The sequence below is a fragment of the Astatotilapia calliptera genome, chromosome 2 (assembly GCF_964374335.1).
Source record: "Astatotilapia calliptera chromosome 2, fAstCal68.1, whole genome shotgun sequence".
Lineage (NCBI taxonomy): Eukaryota > Metazoa > Chordata > Actinopteri > Cichliformes > Cichlidae > Astatotilapia > Astatotilapia calliptera.
Window position 1 is genome coordinate 23,244,574 of NC_137423.1, and position 17,805 is coordinate 23,262,378.

General features: G+C 40.1%; 1 long non-coding RNA gene across 1 annotated transcript; it reads left to right on the forward strand.

Annotated features, from left to right (window-relative positions):
• The first annotated feature begins 1,051 nt into the window (after positions 1-1,051).
• On the forward strand, positions 1,052-2,763 carry LOC145420503 (uncharacterized). The gene is made up of 2 exons (XR_013901827.1): positions 1,052-1,402; positions 2,062-2,763. It is a non-coding gene; the product is annotated as an uncharacterized LOC145420503 (long non-coding RNA).
• The last annotated feature ends 15,042 nt before the right edge of the window (positions 2,764-17,805 follow it).

Below are 17,805 nucleotides of genomic sequence, written 5' to 3' on the forward strand. Positions count from 1 at the left end.
CTGACACGTCCCCAAAAATAGCCATGCTAGTCTGTTGTTTCTAAGCAACTCATTGTATTTAAATCTATTTCTCTTTTTTTTGTTCATTTGCTGTCTCACCGAGAATAGATATAAATAATCACAGCACTCATATAACTGCACCCACCCAGTACCATTTAGCTCAGCTTAGCATAAAATTAAAAACAAGAGACTACCAGCCAAGAAATTGTCTGCTACAAAACCACTTCTTGTTTTTACAAGGGTTTTTGTATGAATTATGTAAATGTGGCATAACATAAAATATCAAGCATGGTTCTCTTCAGAGGGTGGCAGCTAGGCTAGGAGTTTTTAGTGTACTTTTACATCTCCCCCCAACAAACTTACTGTTTTTCAGCTAGCTGTTAGCATAGAGATTGATTAGCTTAACTTAGCATATCAAACATAGGACATATGAAAACAGAGGCTTGTAGAACATTACACAACCTCGATGTTTTTTCTTAGCTTTTGTTCCCACTTTGGGTTTAAAAAGGAGACCTAATATGCTTTCTTCTTCTTCTTTTTTAACCACTTAAGGATGAGATAACGTTAAATAGGTTATAAAACGGGGTGAGAAATATAAGTCCAGACATGTGTGGTATCCACAGAAACCTCTGAATCTCTGCTAAAATGTCGTATAAACTACGGTGGCCCCTAGAGACAAAGCACGTACAAACTTCAAAACACTTGCAAACTCCAAAACACATGCAAACTCCAAAACACGTACAAACTCCAAAACACTTGCAAACTAAAAAACACTTGCAAACTAAAAAAACACATGCAAACTCCAAAACACGTACAAACTCCAAAACACTTGCAAAATCCAAAACACTTGCAAACTAAAAAACACATGCAAACTCCAAAACATGTACAAACTCCAAAACACTTGCAAAATCCAAAACACTTGCAAACTAAAAAACACATGCAAACTCCAAAACACATACAAACTCCAAAACACATGCAAACTCCAAAACACTTGCAAACTAAAAAACACATGCAAAATCCAAAACACGTACAAACTAAAAAACACATGCAAAATCCAAAACACAACGGAAGTGCTCCAGGACGCTAGGGGCAGTGTTGAGCTTTTGTTACCTAGTAACTACATAAGCCAGGAAGTACCAATGACCGGATTTGGGGTTTGCAGCCTTAAAGGCCGCATTTTAAGGCCGATTACGTCACAGCGACAAGAGAAGGCTTTCCCAATTCAAAGGCTGCTCGAAATGCGGCCCTCAAATGCGTCCATAATTTCCCTGAATTTTAAGGATGGGTCGGTGTAGCCTTCATGGCCCAACATATCCCAGACTTCATAGTGCGGTGGTGGTGTGGATAATTTTGCCGGAAAAAAACGGTGGAAGCGGAGCGGAGGAAGAGTAAACTTTCAGAAGTAAGTACTGAATATTATGTCACTTATTTATGCGCAAATATTTTTTTAATGAAGAACCATTAAACCATTATTGTTGGCCACATGTCGGGAAAGTTATGTGACATTAGTGATGTCTGTACTTTCAGAATTAACTTGGTTTTAAAGCCTTTACTTTTAAATATATATATATATATAGTCGACCTTAATCTTACAGAGATTGTGATGATTTTGTGGATAATTAAAGTCAGTCATATATCCACAAACACAACAAGCTGAAAGTCAGTGATGCTGCTCGGTTTGCAGTCCTGAATATCACGGCACAAGCAGGATTCACTGCACTTTAATGTTAGCTATGTTATATTGCTGCCTCTGTTCGGTGGTGTCGAGCCAAACGGACTTTAACGTGTGTTTGAACGAACTGACGGTTCACTCATTAAGCTGAAAGAAAGATGCTTTAATCACAGGAGTCACACATGTGTCCACTGCACCATCTGGGAACTCCTCTTGTTTCGTAATAACACAAACACTAAATCCTCCTTCTTTTGTGCTGTTTTGTAGCAGTGTATACACCTGAGACTTTCACCTGTCTGTCTGTCCTGCACTCGCTCTCTGTTTCTTTCTCTGTGGAATAAAAGTATGAACATGTGTTTATAAGTCACACTTGTGTTTGAATCCTGCAGCTTATCACACATTTGATTTCCATGTGTGACAACTGCAAGTGTCCAGAGTGAGGACAGACTGAGGGACACACTGCTGCACATCATCTGTGAGGCTTTGCACCCCTGATGATCCACCAGGACAAACTCAGCAGTGTGTGAGGAAGAGGAGGAGGAAGAGCCAGCAGCAGCTGACAGATGGAGAGAATAGACAGACTGTTCCCTGTTTGTGAAGGACTGCTAGAAAAGTTTAAAATAACTAATTGTCTGTCCTGAATCAGTCATATTAGGTAATGTTCAAATAATTTTATCATTCCAGTGTTTTCAGTGTGGGAGAAAGTACTCAGGGCCTTCAAGTTACACACTATGAAAGGCAGCAACAAGTGTAATATTCAGAAACCTAAAGTATGTATCAGCAGCAGAATGGACCTAAAAATAAATGTTTGTTCCAGTTCTATGAAGCTTTGAGTTTTTTGGATCAGTAGCACTGCTGTGTTTGTTGCATCATATTGCTGTAATTGTTTATATGCTTTATATATTCTGAGGTAAGTTGATCTATAATGTTACATCATATTCTATAAGGATGTTATGTGTTTGTAGACTTTCTGCCCAGTTTGACCCATTTAGGAGAAGCCAGCCTGTTTAAGGCTCTGATATCTATTCTGTATGACTTAAAGCAGTTATGACATGGTCTGATTTTCTCACCCAATAAAGGAATATTTCATATATCAGTCTACTCTTCATTTTATCAGAAACAGTTATCACAGCTTGTACATTTTCTTTTTATAAATATATGTAAGCAATGAGCCAAATTTAGTAATGCCAACATACTGAAGGAACAACATTTGTCTCTTATATATGATACACCTATATATGCACTGTCAAAGATACTTGTCTTTGAGTGAAGATTTAAGGTGATAAGACATATAAATAACTGCAACTTGAATCTGTACTGAAGCTCAGTATTTGATACAGAGTTCATGTTCACTGCTGTAATAGCTAATAATGATTAATATAATAACTATAATATTGGCCATATTATATTTACATTACCAAAGTGATATGATTTTAGTCTCATGAACAACATCAGCTAATTCTTATTTACTAATTAATCTTGAAATAACTGTTCAGTACAGAAATGAAGCCCAAAAATCATGTTTTACTGTCCTGTGGTCTCAGCCTCAGATACTTATCAAATCACACAAAGCTCTTGTAGAAACAAACAAACAAATGAACAAAATATGTTCTCCCTCATTTCTGTCAAACCAAGTTGTATGACACGTTTCCAGCGGTTAGTATCATGGTTGCTAGGCAACCTGGGAAGCGCAACGGAGACTAGACCGTCCCATACAGACAAACTTGCCGTTTATTTTGCAAATCGAGCTCAACACTGCCCCTAGCGTCCTGGAGCACTTCCGTTGTGTTTTGGAATTTGCATGTGTTTTTGAGTTTGCAAGTGTTTTGGATTTTGCAAGTGTTTTGGAATTTGTACGTGTTTTGGAATTTGTACGTGTTTTGGATTTTGCAAGTGTTTTGGAATTTGTACGTGTTTTGGAATTTGTACGTGTTTTGGAATTTGTACGTGTTTTGGATTTTGCAAGTGTTTTGGAATTTGTACGTGTTTTGGAATTTGTACGTGTTTTGGAATTTGCATGTGTTTTTTAGTTTGCAAGTGTTTTGGATTTTGCAAGTGTTTTGGAATTTGTACGTGTTTTGGAATTTGCATGTGTTTTTTAGTTTGTAAGTGTTTTGGGTTTTGCAAGTGTTTTGGAGTTTGTACGTGTTTTGGAATTTGCATGTGTTTTTTAGTTTGCAAGTGTTTTGGATTTTGCAAGTGTTTTGGAGTTTGTACGTGTTTTGGAGTTTGCATGTGTTTTTTAGTTTGCAAGTGTTTTGGAGTTTGCATGTGTTTTGGAATTTGCATGTGTTTTGGAGTTTGCAAGTGTTTTGGAGTTTGCAAGTGTTTTGAAGTTTGTACGTGCTTTGTCTCTAGGGCCCACCGTAATAAACCATTTCTACAACCACCAAACACACAGAAAACAAGCCGTGATTAAACGAGCAGTTACGTAAATGCGCCGAAGACCGCTAAACAAACAAAACCGAACCGGAAATTCACATGCGCATGCATAGAAACAACAGGTGGGATAGTTTGTCAGGTAGGATGGATTCCCAGAACACCTGTTAAAGATAGGCTGGTTAGCTTCCAGAGCTATCACTGACTCCACACACCAAGTTTCACCACAATCAGACCAAAATTCACTGTATGCGCCGCAAAAGAAGATCACAAAAACACATAGCGGCGCAAATGCGCTAAGACAGAGATTGGCTTACTGTCTAGATTTCCTCCGATATTTTCACCGGTAGCTGGTAGCAACTTGGTTATCAGAAGTTACCACGCCTACCTAGCCGCATCAGAACCATTTTCCGTCAACAACGTCCATTTTAGACCCACCTACAGGCACGTGACTGGACAGACGCCACATGCAGAAAATTTGGGCCCACGTGGATTGTGGCATTGCAACGTCTGATTGGTTGAAGTGTCGTGAACGGGCATCATTACTTTGATTCTATTGGCTAAAACGATTAAAAAGAGGTGTCAATCATGCAAATTGACCAAAAGAAACCAAAGTTACAGCCCCTCGGAGTTTAAAGGGCCCATTACCATGTAAATGTGTGGTTGTTGCATATAATTTAATTTTTGCTTGATGCAAAACTAAGATTAAAACTAATAAAACAAGTTCCAAAAAGAGACTTTTCCATTTGATTACATCTTTTATGATGGATTATGCAGAAAAAGTAGAATTGGGCTGAAATATCTATTGCTTTATTACCTATTCAGGTTTTAAATCGTGTTTTTAAAAAGTAACTAAGTAATTAAGTAATTAATTACTTTTGAAAATAAGTGATCAGTAAAGTACCTTTTGGGGAAGTAATCAGTAATTAGTTACTGATTATTTTTTTCAAGTAACTTGACCAACACTTGTTTTACACATGTTATTTCAGACATTTTTTCCACTTTTGGTAGAGATGTATATGCTGATTCGAGGTACACAGGTCTGGCTGTGAGCACAGAATCCCTACGCACCTTTTGTTCAAGTGTTTTGTTTGCAACAGGCAGCCAATCAGAAGAAAGATGGCTTAAAGTGAGGAACAAGGAAGCTAAAATAGATCAAGGCTCAGTATATGAAAAATAAGCATTATGTTGAACTTGAAATCATGCAAAGCTATGAATATGGAGCGGGGTCTCTTTAAATAAATTTTGTCTACTCTAAGCATGAAACACTGAACATTTTTAATTGATCAGTGCATTTTTTCAGAATGCTTATAAAATGATTTTTGTATAATCCTATCGGTCTTTGTTATTGTGGTTAGTTTTGATAGTTAATTAGAGTCAGTTGTGATGTTATTATCATCGTATTATTTACAGCAGACTTTTCTTTGGCTGGTTAATTACTGGAGTTGTAGCTAGGTTGTATTATTTGTATATTTTTATATATGCTTGCGCTTTTAGAGACCAACATTATTTGCAGATTTTCTTAAAAGTCACAATTATACAGGAAATCATGCATAACAAGCATTCACTTTATAGCACATATCATTTATATATTCTTTGTCTATATGGGTGCTAAGCATGCTATCCAACTCATATAGGGTCATCCTCACAGCACCCCACACTTGAAACATGTTGCCATCCACACTCACAAAAGCGACAGTAATTGAACTCCAGTCATTTGCTTTACTACAAATAGACCTCTGATAGGTTAACCTCTTTTATGAGAGCTTTGTATGCACAGAGGAAGAAACAGAGTAATAGATGGATTGGGACAAGAATGGAGAAGCAGGCCTCGGCCAGACATGCAATTAGAGGCATGTGGAGACACTGAGGTGGAGTCAAGGGTGATATTGCTAGTGGACAAATGCTAAGAAAAAACAAAATCCATAAACATGTCCTCTGGATCCCTTCAGTCCATACAGTTTTTTGTTTGTTTGTTTTGTTCTCCATTGCACTATAATTTTGATGCTTTTTTACTTATTTCAATAAGTGTACTCCAGGGGTGTCAAACTTATGGCCCAAGGGCCACATCCAGTCTGGAATGCAATTGTATCTGGCCCGTGAGATAATTTCATAGATCAATTATTAATGGCCTGTTGGTATGTGGTAGCCAGATCTTCAACCCTGCTGAGGATCCTTGCAGGCAGGGGTGGGACTTTATTTTGATGGGCACACTATGCAGCCAATCACATGCAAAGACAGACTGGGATCATACCGAAGGATGCTACGCAGATGTTCCTCAGAAAGCAAGTGCAGCGGTACAAGCCAAATACAAAGAGAGAAAGGGAGCTTTGCATTTAAATGCAAAAGTGTCAGGAAAAGTAAAGAAATGAGTGACAACATAAAATAAACAGTATGGCTGCATCTGAATGATATTGGAAACTGCAAAGCTGAGTGCATGTATAAAATTAGCAGCTGGCTAAAGTGATACCCATTTATATTCTCAGGTATTTTCCGTTGTGGAGGACAAAAGGTTTCAAACCTGTCAAGGTCTTAAACCTCATGTGTGTTCTCCATAGTAGTAGTAAATGCATAAAAATAAGACTTTTATGAAAACTTGCTTCCTTGAAAAAGACTAAATTTACAGTTCAGTAATGACTATTACATAAATTGTATACAAAGTGTCTCTGAATGGCAGAGATGCAGAAATATCTGCATGAACCACAAACCCATGGCTCAGTGTCTGAGTGTCTAAATGAGCCTCACAGGCCTGAATGTGCGCTTGAGGCAATTTATAATTCTTAACTTGTTTGATCTGCAGCTCACCACAAACAAGTACAAGGAGAAATTTTGGACTTTTAAATGTAATTTCATAAGTTTTACAGCTTTTCCTGCTGATAAAAACCTCTCATATGGCCATTCATACTGAACAAAGTAACTCAAAGTGACGTTGGATTGATGTCTTTTATGTGTCATTTTTGGATTTTCAGTTTTAGTCCACTCAAGGGGTTGTTTTGTAATGCCAGACAACATCTTTTTTTCGACGTCTACTGAACCTTAGTGTACGAGCTATTTGAAGTTCAAGTGTGGTCGTAATGGACGTCTTTTCGATGTCAAACTTAGACTCATTTTATACTTTTTCTACAGGCTCTGTAATCCCATGTTTCCAGGGGGTGGAGGACATGCTTTCTATAGTCCACCAGTTAATTTTTCTGTAGGTTTATTTACGCTTTCATAAATAAATAAATTGAATAAATAAACCACTTAAAGAAAAAAAAAACTGCCATTCATAGCATGCTGATAACAGAGAACCAGGGTTACACTAGTAACCAAGCATTTTAATGTACTTCTTTTTTTCTTTTCTTTGCATTTGTGAAACTACAGAATGGCAAAAAAGGAAAAACCCAAAACCTTCCCATATTTTTATCTAATCAAAATGTAAGTAAGTATACAAGACAAACAATCCTAACCTTAACCCTAAACTACCCTACTGTGTTGTTGTTGGCTTGAAAGAGTTATTCAGAGGGTCTGTCTGTTTACAATTAGACAGCTCTTTCAAAAATAACTGTTTAGTTTCGGTTCTTTTTGTTAGACATGTGAGATGTTTATCTCCTGGTGTGCTATCTTATACTTGTATCTTACAGAACAAGTGTCTAAAGCTCTACCTAATGAGTTTCAGAAAAGCTAAATGTAACCCGATACACACATATGCCAGTCTTATTGTGGTATCACAAAACTTTGAGCAAAAAAACCCCAACAAACCACTGTGGCTGAAGCTGTTGTGAGTGAGCAAACGAGCATGCCTTTTTCACTTTTCAAACCCTAATCTTCCCGGCAATCAGTGGATTTGAGCCAGTGGCACTTTTGATCAAAAAATTTCTTCTCCCTCATGAAAAATGCAAGAATTTCCCTTATGATCAATAAAAGCCTGTACCACTGGATCCCAGGTGATCAGACACAGTGCATAATACACCCTGTGTGTGACAGCCACGTATTGTAGAATGATTGAAATTGATGCAATGTCAATGTTCAGTAATCACAGAGCTCCCTGTCTCTACTCCTTGATCATTCAGAGTGAATCAGACCCAGTCTTTGATCAGTCTCTGGCGCTGTACCCGGGGACCAAGAAAAAGAGACAGCTAGTACAGAGGAGAGGACAGACACAGCCATGTATTTACCCCTGCATTTCAATTTCACTAATGATTATGCACGTCCAGTCACTGTATAACAGCTTGGAGGAAGCCAAGTGCTGAGCCAAAGCCTTTATTAAAGAAGATCTGAGTGAACATTATTGCTTTTGCTGCATGAAACAAACGCTTCAAGCAATTATAATGATTATCATTATCTGCTGAGAGACATGCTCGACGCAAATTGGCTCTATGTCAGTAATTAAGTGATGCACCCCTTTTTTGAGGGAGGTGAGTGAAGTTTTCACAGTGCTTTTAAAATAAAAAGCTTCAGTAATGCTGTGCAGAATTTTAATATCCACTCTATGGGGGATAATTTGACCCATTCTCTCAAAAGGTTCTGCATTTGAGTGTTATCACCTTTCAGAACGGCTAATTACATGTAAGAAAAAGCAAGAGGAAGAAAAAAAGTGTGGCTAATTTGAATATTTCTAATCGAAGTGGCCAACCGACACAATAAATGTAGTGTCCAAGTCAGTTCTGAGTTCTATAATTTTACTTACAGAAGTTCTTTTTTTTCTAATTTCCTAATTCTTTCACTGGAACTTGGCCAAAATTGTGTGTGACAGTGTGTAACAGTCTAATTTCCTCTCCATGTCAGGAAAAGAGAAAGTAGCTGCATTAAAGCAACCTGCAATTGGGGGGACAAATTAAAAGCAAAACCAACATAAAGTCTCCCAGTCACGTTTTAGATCCACTACGTGCCGCCTGAACAGCTTCAGTGCAATTTGGCATTCATTCCCATAATCTTCAATGTCTTATTTGGTGTGACCGCAGATATGCCATAACACATGATTCACAACTTTTATAGTAATTAAACAATTCATTGACTACTCACACTATCTTGAAGGAAACACACACAACAAGATGATATTTGATCATTAGGTAATGGCGATTTGCGAGAACAGTTGATTGATTTGCAGTGACTCTTACATCTGGAAGGGCAAGTAAACACAAATCAAGGCTGCAAAATTTTCCCCACAGCACCCCTCACCCTGTATGGTCCAAGTATCCAGGTGTTTCCTTTAATCCTTCACACACTTAGTCCACAGTTATAGTAGCAGCCTTCCAGCTACAGTAGCCCTACCAGCTAGTCCAGGTGTGAGTTTATGTATACAATAAATTGGATATTAATTCTGATTTTTATCACCTTCCTATGCTTCCACTAGGGTGCTGTTGTGACAGAATGAGGTTAGGCGAAACATGACTAAAAGGGTGACTACAGTAAAACACCAGCGACTGAAAAGCCAAGAACCAGATGCTGTCACAGAAGAGTATTAGTTGTTTACATCTGACAGGCAATTCTTTTTGCACAAAAAAAAAAAAACCTCTACAAAGTTTTCCTCACTTCACACGTAATGAAAACTTTGGAGAGGATTGTTTCAATTTAGAGTATTTTGGAGTTTTTTGGCAGGCAGAAATGCGAACTGAGTGCAATTTGCTTACAAGGGCAGAATTAGCGTTGAGGATGCCATTCTTTTCATGCTTCAAGTATGAACACTTAAAAAATGCAGATAGCTCTGTCAGGGTGTTGATTTGATTTTTCAAGTGCTTTTAACACAGTCCAGCGCTAGCTTCTCTTCTTCGACCTCAAAGACATGCTGTTTCCATCTTCCATAATAAGCTGTGATTATCAGCCAGCCTAAAATTGTATATGCAGTACTATACTACACACCCCATCATGATTACTATCTCTGTTTCGATTTCCTTTGTGCACCACTAACTTCCTATCCAGCGCCATGTGTCTGATGAGTAGTGCATGAGTAAATCAGTTGCTCATTATATTTATAGTAGTAAATGCCACATTTGACATGTTTTATAACACGTAGAGACAATGAGACAATATGTTTTACACAGCACCAGGCTGCTAACTGAACATAAAAGATACTCAAAGGCACTCATTTTGAAACATTTATTGTTCTCAGATTGACATTTTAAAACTGGGTGTGACTGTATTTGGACACAAAAGTATATTCAGAGCTTTATCAACTAGCACTGGCTAGCTAGCTTAAACAGGTGCTTGTAATTCACTATGATTTTAAAATTGGAAATTTGGTGGCTACCTTTTCATACAACCTGAACAAGACAAAACAACATACACCTTTCACCAAAAGTGGCCACAGCCTTAATAAATTTACAAGTTTAGGCCTTAAAATAATTTTAAAAGTATTTGAGTTTTTTTGTTTAAAGTTCCTTTAAATTACTGCCATCTTGAGGCCACAGTCAGCTGTTGTCTCTGGAAGCAGGCATAACTCTGCTTGACTAAAATCCAATGCAGTCTACTTCCGTCTGTCCAATTTGGAGATGTGTGCGTGTTTCATTGATAAAAGCTTGTCCAGCTGCTGAGGCCAGTACCATTATCTCAAATTCAAATTTTATTTGTCACGTACACAGTCATACACAGTACGATATGTAGTGAAATGCTTGGACAACTGCTCGTGACCTAAAGAAAACAAAAAAGGAATAACTGTACAACACAAATTAGAATGAAGGGTAAATTTAACTGGGAAAGAATAAGATAAAATATATAAATTAAAGTTGAAAATAAAATAACTGTACAACAAAATACACAATATAGAACTATATAAGAATGTATGAAGAAATCTAAATATAAATAAATATATACACAATAACAGCAGCTGTACAAGTATTAACCGGAAATGAAGAATGTAGTGACCAGTGTTGTGCAATCCACATTATGTCTTTTGCAGTGCAAATATGCTTAAAGTGATTTAAGTGATGAAGTGAAAACAAAGTCCAGAAAGTCCAGTGTGTGTGTAAGAACTGTATGTGTGGGTCAGTACTGTGTGGTGGTGTGATTGAGAGACTGTATCGCCTGCGGGAAGAAGCTCCTCCTCAGTCTCTCTGTGTTGGTCTTCAGGGAGCGGAATCGCTTTCCTGACCTCAGAGAGAACAGTCTGTTGCTGGGATGGCTGAGGTCCTTCACGATCTTCCTGGCCTTGGTCCAGCACCGCCTGCTGTAGATTGAGTGCAGGTCAGGGAGCTCGGAGCGGATGGTGCGCTCAGCTGACCGCACAACCCTCTCTAGAGCTCGTCTGTCCTGCATGGTGCTGTTCCCGAACCAGGTTAAGATGTTTCCCGCCAGGATGCTCTCTATGGTGCAGGAGTAAAAGTTCCTGAGCACCTTGGAGGGCAGTTGGAAGTCTCTCAAGCGTCTGAGGTGGTAGAGACGCTGTCGGGCCTTTTTCACCACGGTGTTGATGTGACAGGACCATGACAGGTCCTGCGTGATGTGAACTCCGAGGTATTTGAAGCTGTCCACTCTCTCCACTGGGCACTCGTTGATGACGGGGGTCTGGTAGTTCCTCTCCTGCTTAGTGCTGAAGTCCACTATCAGCTCCTTTGTCTTACTGACGTTTAGAAGGAGGTTGTTCCTCTGGCACCAGTTCTCCAGATTCCTAATCTCCTTCAGGTAGGCCGTCTCGTTGTTATCAGAGATCAGGCCCACCACGACGGTGTCGTCAGCAAACTTGATGATGGTGGTGGAGCTGGTAGTGGCCACACAGTCATATGTGTACAAAGAGTACAGCAGGGGGCTCAGAACACACCCCTGGGGGGCTCCAGTGCTGAGAGTGGTGGAGGCTGAGACATGTCCGCCCATCCTTACTGCCTGTGGTCTGCCAGTTAGGAAGTTGGAGATCCACTGACACATAGATGAGCTGAGTCCCAGATGCTCCAGCTTGGTGGTGAGTGTGGAGGGAATTATAGTGTTAAATGCAGAGCTGTAGTCTATGAAGAGCATTTTAACATAATTCCCCCTTCTAGTGTCCAAGTGAGTGAGTGATGTGTGGAGGAGATGAGAGATGGCATCGTCTGTGGAACGATTTGGACGGTAAGCGAACTGTAGTGGGTCCAGTGTGTCTGGTAGTGAAGAAATGATGAAGTCTCTGACCAGGCGTTCAAAGCACTTCATCACTACTGAGGTGAGGGCTACAGGGCGATAGTCATTGAGAGAAGCAGGGTGGGGTTTCTTCGGGACAGGAACAATGATGGACTCTTTGAAGCATGTGGGGATCACCGACTGAGATAAAGAGATGTTGAATATCTCAGTGAACACAGGAGCTAGCTGGTATGCGCAGTCTCTTAGGATCCGACCTGGGATGCCGTCTGGTCCTGCTGCTTTCCTGGTGTTCACTCTTTTGAAGGCTCTCCTTACTTCATGCTCGGAGATGACGAGCACGTTTCCGGTGCTGGCAGTATCTTCCTGTCTGCAGCCGTTAGCGCCACTAGCACTAGCATTGTTGGAGTCCTTAGCTGCAGCCTCGAAGCGAGCATAGAAAGTGTTCAGCTCGTCTGCCAGAGTCACGGCCGCGTTCGTCATACTGGTTGTTGGTGCTTTATAGTCCGTTATTGTCCTTAGTCCCCGCCACAGGCTCCTAGAGTCACTCTGTTGGAGTTGTGACTCTAGTTTCCCCCCTTAGCGCTGCTTCGCCTCTTTCACCGCCCTCCGGACGTTATATGACGCGGCTTTGTACGGGTCCATGTCCCCCGTCGTGAGTCCCGTGTTGTAGGCAGCGGTGCGGGATCTCAGAGCGTCGCGGATGGTTTTATCCACCCACGGCTTCTGGTTGGGAAACGTTGTGATAGTCTTTGTCTCCACGGTATCATCCGCTAGTTTCCCGATGAATCCCACAACCGCTTGCGTAAACACGTTGACATCATCATTGGAGCTGTTTCTGAACATGCCCCAGTCTGCGTCATCGAGTGCGTTCTATATTAAACCTCAGTTTAATATATTTACTACCTGTCATGGCTGTGTGCAGGCAGGCAGGGATGGAGCCAAAAGCAGGACTTGGAGGCAAAAAGTGCACTTCAAACTGCTTTACTGCAGTTTGAAGTGCAGTAAAGCAGTTTGTACTGCAACATATAACAAAACTGAAACTGAAAATACAAATAAACTAAACAGGCAGGCAGGCCCGCACACAGAGAGTGGTATGATGGTACGACACAACACTGGGCAAGGGACGACAGGGGACTAAAATACATGACGGAGTAATCAGGAAACAGGAGACAGAAGGGAAACACGGCTGGTACTAATTACACAGAGATGGGGAAGAGAGGCTGAACATAGAGCAGGACTGTCAAAATAAAACAGGAAGTACACAACAGACACAGAGACCCATGCTGTGTCCCAATTAAGAGACTGCACGCTTGAAGTACATGCACTACAGTACCACATAAGTACTATAAGTATGAGAAGTGCAGAAGTGAGAGGCTTGTGAAATGGGACGGTCTAGCCTTCGTGGTGCTGTTCAGGTTGCCTAGCAACCATGATTAAGGTCGACTATATATATATATTGAAGTAGAGGCTTTAAAACCAAGTTAACGCTGAAAGTACAAAACATCACTAATGTCACATAACTTTGCCGACATGTGGCCAACAGTAATGTTTTAATGTTCTTCATTATTAAACATTCGCACATAAATAAGTGACATCATATTCAGTACTTACTTTTGACAGTTCACTCTTCGGCCGCTCCCGTCTGCCGTCTGCCGTATTTTGCGGCAAAATTATCCACACCCACCGCCGCGCTATGGATTGTGGGATATATGTGACCACGAACCGTGCACCGGACCACGCTTGATATTTGGGGAAATCGACGGCGCATTTGGAGTATGCATTTGAAGTATGTATTTGAAGTACACTTCGGGACAGCCGTCGTCGCGTGGCGGTGACGTAATCGCACTCAAAATGCGTGGGGCACAGGGACCAAAACCGAAGTACCAGAAATCTCAAGCCAAGGAGAACATAAGAGCTAGAAGTACAAACCGAAACTCAAAACACAACCATCCTAAGAGAACAAAAGTACAAACTCAAAACACTAGGTCACCGACCCAGGACCGTCACACTACCTTATTGTAGAGTAAGTCAATCAGTGTTAACCTTTGCTCTCATCAGTAGTTGCTTTAATTTTCCTCTTAGAAGTTGAGAAAAGTTTAATTTGGGACTCACCCATTCTGCATCTCCAGCAGTTAATTCACACTTTGCCACTTTTAGTTTCTAAATTTTACCATGTACCCTTATGCTGGTATGAGACAAAGGCCAGGGTGTTATTGCCAACGTCATAGACATAAAACCAAAATTATGTACAAGATGCTGACTTTAAATTATTTGAATACATGTAAATTTTATTTAGTACAATGGAAAATGTTACATTTAATGGAATCTGGTTAAATGAAATTGACACTGATATAGATTCTGTTTATCCCATGCTTAGTTTTCTTAATGATTAAGTATTTGAATAAATAAAAATGTTATTCTATATATTTTAGTTACATTTTACTCAAAATTATTGCCAGAAACATAAAAATGTAGCAAGAAAAAGTTGGTGGATTACTCTACCTTTGGTAACTAGTCAAGTGTCGGTGCCAAGTTAACACGTAGTGGACCAACAAACTGATATTAACCCTACATCGAATTTCCTGAACTAATAACCCTGTTGTTATATATTATGGTTATAAAGAATGATTGAATGAACGAATCCATGCATAATAATAACAATAATAATAACTAAAAAGAGTCACATTGCTGTAACACAGATGTATTGTGTGAGTGCTAAAAGCTGCAAAACTGCATCTATGCTTCAGATAAGTATAGTTGTTTTTTTTTTAAATCTTTTTTTGAAGCAAAAGCTTTATATGTGACAGAAAATGATGGAAAACAAAGCTCTTCTGATTATTCAGACAAAGTGGAGGTCACAAATGGAAGTGGGTGGGAGACTCATTATGTGATCCTCTGCCAGCAGGTAAGTATTCCTCATGCGTTTAGAGGAGAAAAGGGAACAGCGATGTAGAAATGCAAAAGGGCACAAAACGAAATGCACGACAAACATTTCACAGCAGATTGAGAGAAAGGGTAAAAAGGTGAAAGGATAGACTGAGTATTCTAAGACTGATGTGAGGCTGAAGGAGAGGGAAGACTGAGTGGGTGGGTTGCTGGGTAAGTTTCTCGAGTGCAGGCGACTGGGGAGGGAGCGAAAGTGTGAATCCATGGGATATTGGATGTTCTGACCTGGCCAGTGGAGGGCGTGAGGATGGATTGGCCACCACGGACCATCTGAGAAAGCATGAAGAGAGAGAGAGAGAAAGATGGGGTGATGGAGATGTGGAGAAAAAGAAGGGAGTAAGGAGAATATCAATGGCCAGACAGAGACACGTATGGATTTCTCTTTCGTCTCTTCAGAGCCTAACTTTACAGCAGCACAGGAGCGGATCGAATTGGGAAAGAGAGAAAAAGTGCCTGCTGATCCTCCCCAGAGAAATCAACACTTATGCATGAAAAGCTTCTTTGACTGTTAACTTTGTTTGCCTGCTCGTCGTTCAATAGGATGCACTTGTTTTTTTCATGTCCTTCTGTTTACAAGTCGATACAAGAAAAGCAGCATAAGGTGGCGACAGGAAATAATGAATGCCACATAAATGATGAAAAGTCCATGCCTCAGAGTGAACTAATAATAAAAAAGGAAATTTCTGAATAAGTGTGGTTATTACAGAGTCCTGCCTTGCAACTATTTGCATAATTCCAATTACAGCACAATGACACAGTTCCTTCCTGATGTGATTTGTGCTGACTGTTAATACCATCAGCCTAAACAAAGGAATATTATGTTGATTCTGAAGCTTTGTCTGTCAGTGTATGCATCAACAGTCATATAATGTAGAACGTGAAAAGATGGCCAGAGGTTATCTGCTTTAAAGGAAAAATAGAAATCTGTCACTCGTAACTGTGCCTTTTGTAACACTAGCAGCAATTCAGTCAACAGTGAGAACAGGATAGAGATTTCAGACGGTTAATTATTGTCATTTTACGTCAACGCCACCAGCTGTCCGGTCCTAAAACGCCAGTTTGGCATCAGTAAATGTGGCACATCACGATGTGGGATTGTTGACAAAAAGTACATACTGTGGACACAGCATTTTTCTAGCCATTGTCAAATTTTTTTGAGTGAACTTTTCAGTGGATAACTGCACATACTCAGAGTCTGGACACTCAAAAGGATTAGTGAACAATTTCCAGCCAAGTCAATGTCACCTCATGGTCCATTAGCTGCCTTCCCTGTGCGTTCTCAAAGATCTGAAAAATGTCATTAGGAAGCTTGGTCTTTCAGGTTCATCTGAGTAATCGACAAAGCTCGGCGTCAGCTTTTTCTATTGAGAATATTTCACTGGTGCAAAGTGGTTCTCATTGTTGAATTTCTTTCCCCCTCTTTTTTTTGAGTAAAACCAAAATAGCCTGCATCCCACCGACGCTTGGAATATTCATACTGTTGGTGAACTGACGCTTTAAGCTTTATCTGTTCGGGGAGTGTCGTGATATCACATTCCATTTGCAGCACAATAGAGCTAAATAGAAGCGAGTAGAGTGCTGGCCGTTGATCCCCTACAGGGGGATCGCCTGTGAAGAAGATAATGAGGAAATCAATAAGGCTAGTTGTAAAACTCGGGCTAAGTCATGCCTGCTCAGCTGGGGGTAAGCTGTGTCTTACCGTCAGCCTTCCAGCATCAGCTGAAACATAATTGCGTTACATGTGCACGTGTGGGAGTCGGCGTCTCAGCTTGTGTCCAAATATATACGTACGTGTTTCCAGATATCACATGTGAAAGGCACTGAGGTTATAGTTATAGATTCATGCAGTTTCACTTGCCACATCTCTGCTTAAATTCATGGCATCTCATCTGACAGGAGCCAAGCCGGAGAGAGGGGGGTTCCAAAATAGCCTCAGTGCTGCACTGCATGCTAAGACAAGCATCCTTTCTCACTGTGGGGAAGTGTGAGTGAAGAGGAATGGTGAATTGTGATACCGGCAATATTTCGACATTCTGGAAAATGCACGTGTTCCCCTGAAAAGGTCAAAACCGCTCAGATATACTTGGTGGTAAATACGAAGCTACAGCCAAAAGTCAACTAACTCAGGATAAACACTGGAAACAGAGGGAAACACCCAGCCTGCTTGTCTCTATCCAAAGGTGAAAAAAGATCAGTAAAAAGCAACCCAGCTATATCTTGTTGTATAAAAAGCCCTAGAGGTGTCTGAATTGAGTTCTTTACCACATCTTCAGTCTTCATACTAAGCTAAGGTAAAACAAAAAGAACAAACAAAACAAAAAGATATACATGTGAAATCCACATAATGTTGAATTTTATCTCTCTTGTTTGTGTGCATTTGATTAGCATTCTGACTTACCCAATAAGACACCGAGAATAACCCTGCTAGAAACACATTTTATCTGTGTCCAGTAACTTTTGTCGTCAAGCCTAAATATTTTCGAAGACAGCATGCTGCAAATTGAACACAATCATTTCCTCACACTTATCAGCGAGAGGTTAGCAGGAGGGAACATGCTGACTCTTTTTATATTGCACAAACAATGCTTTCGTTATAGCTGCTGGACATTAGGCAAATTTACAAGAGAAGGATCTGACATGACTGGTCATGTTCCTTATTACTCTACACAGGCAACACATACATTTACTGTATTTAGCCCCTAATTGCCGTTAGATAGGAGGACCATGCAGATTGAAATGCATGCCACAGAAATACTTCAGGTGTTTAAGAGACTGATGCT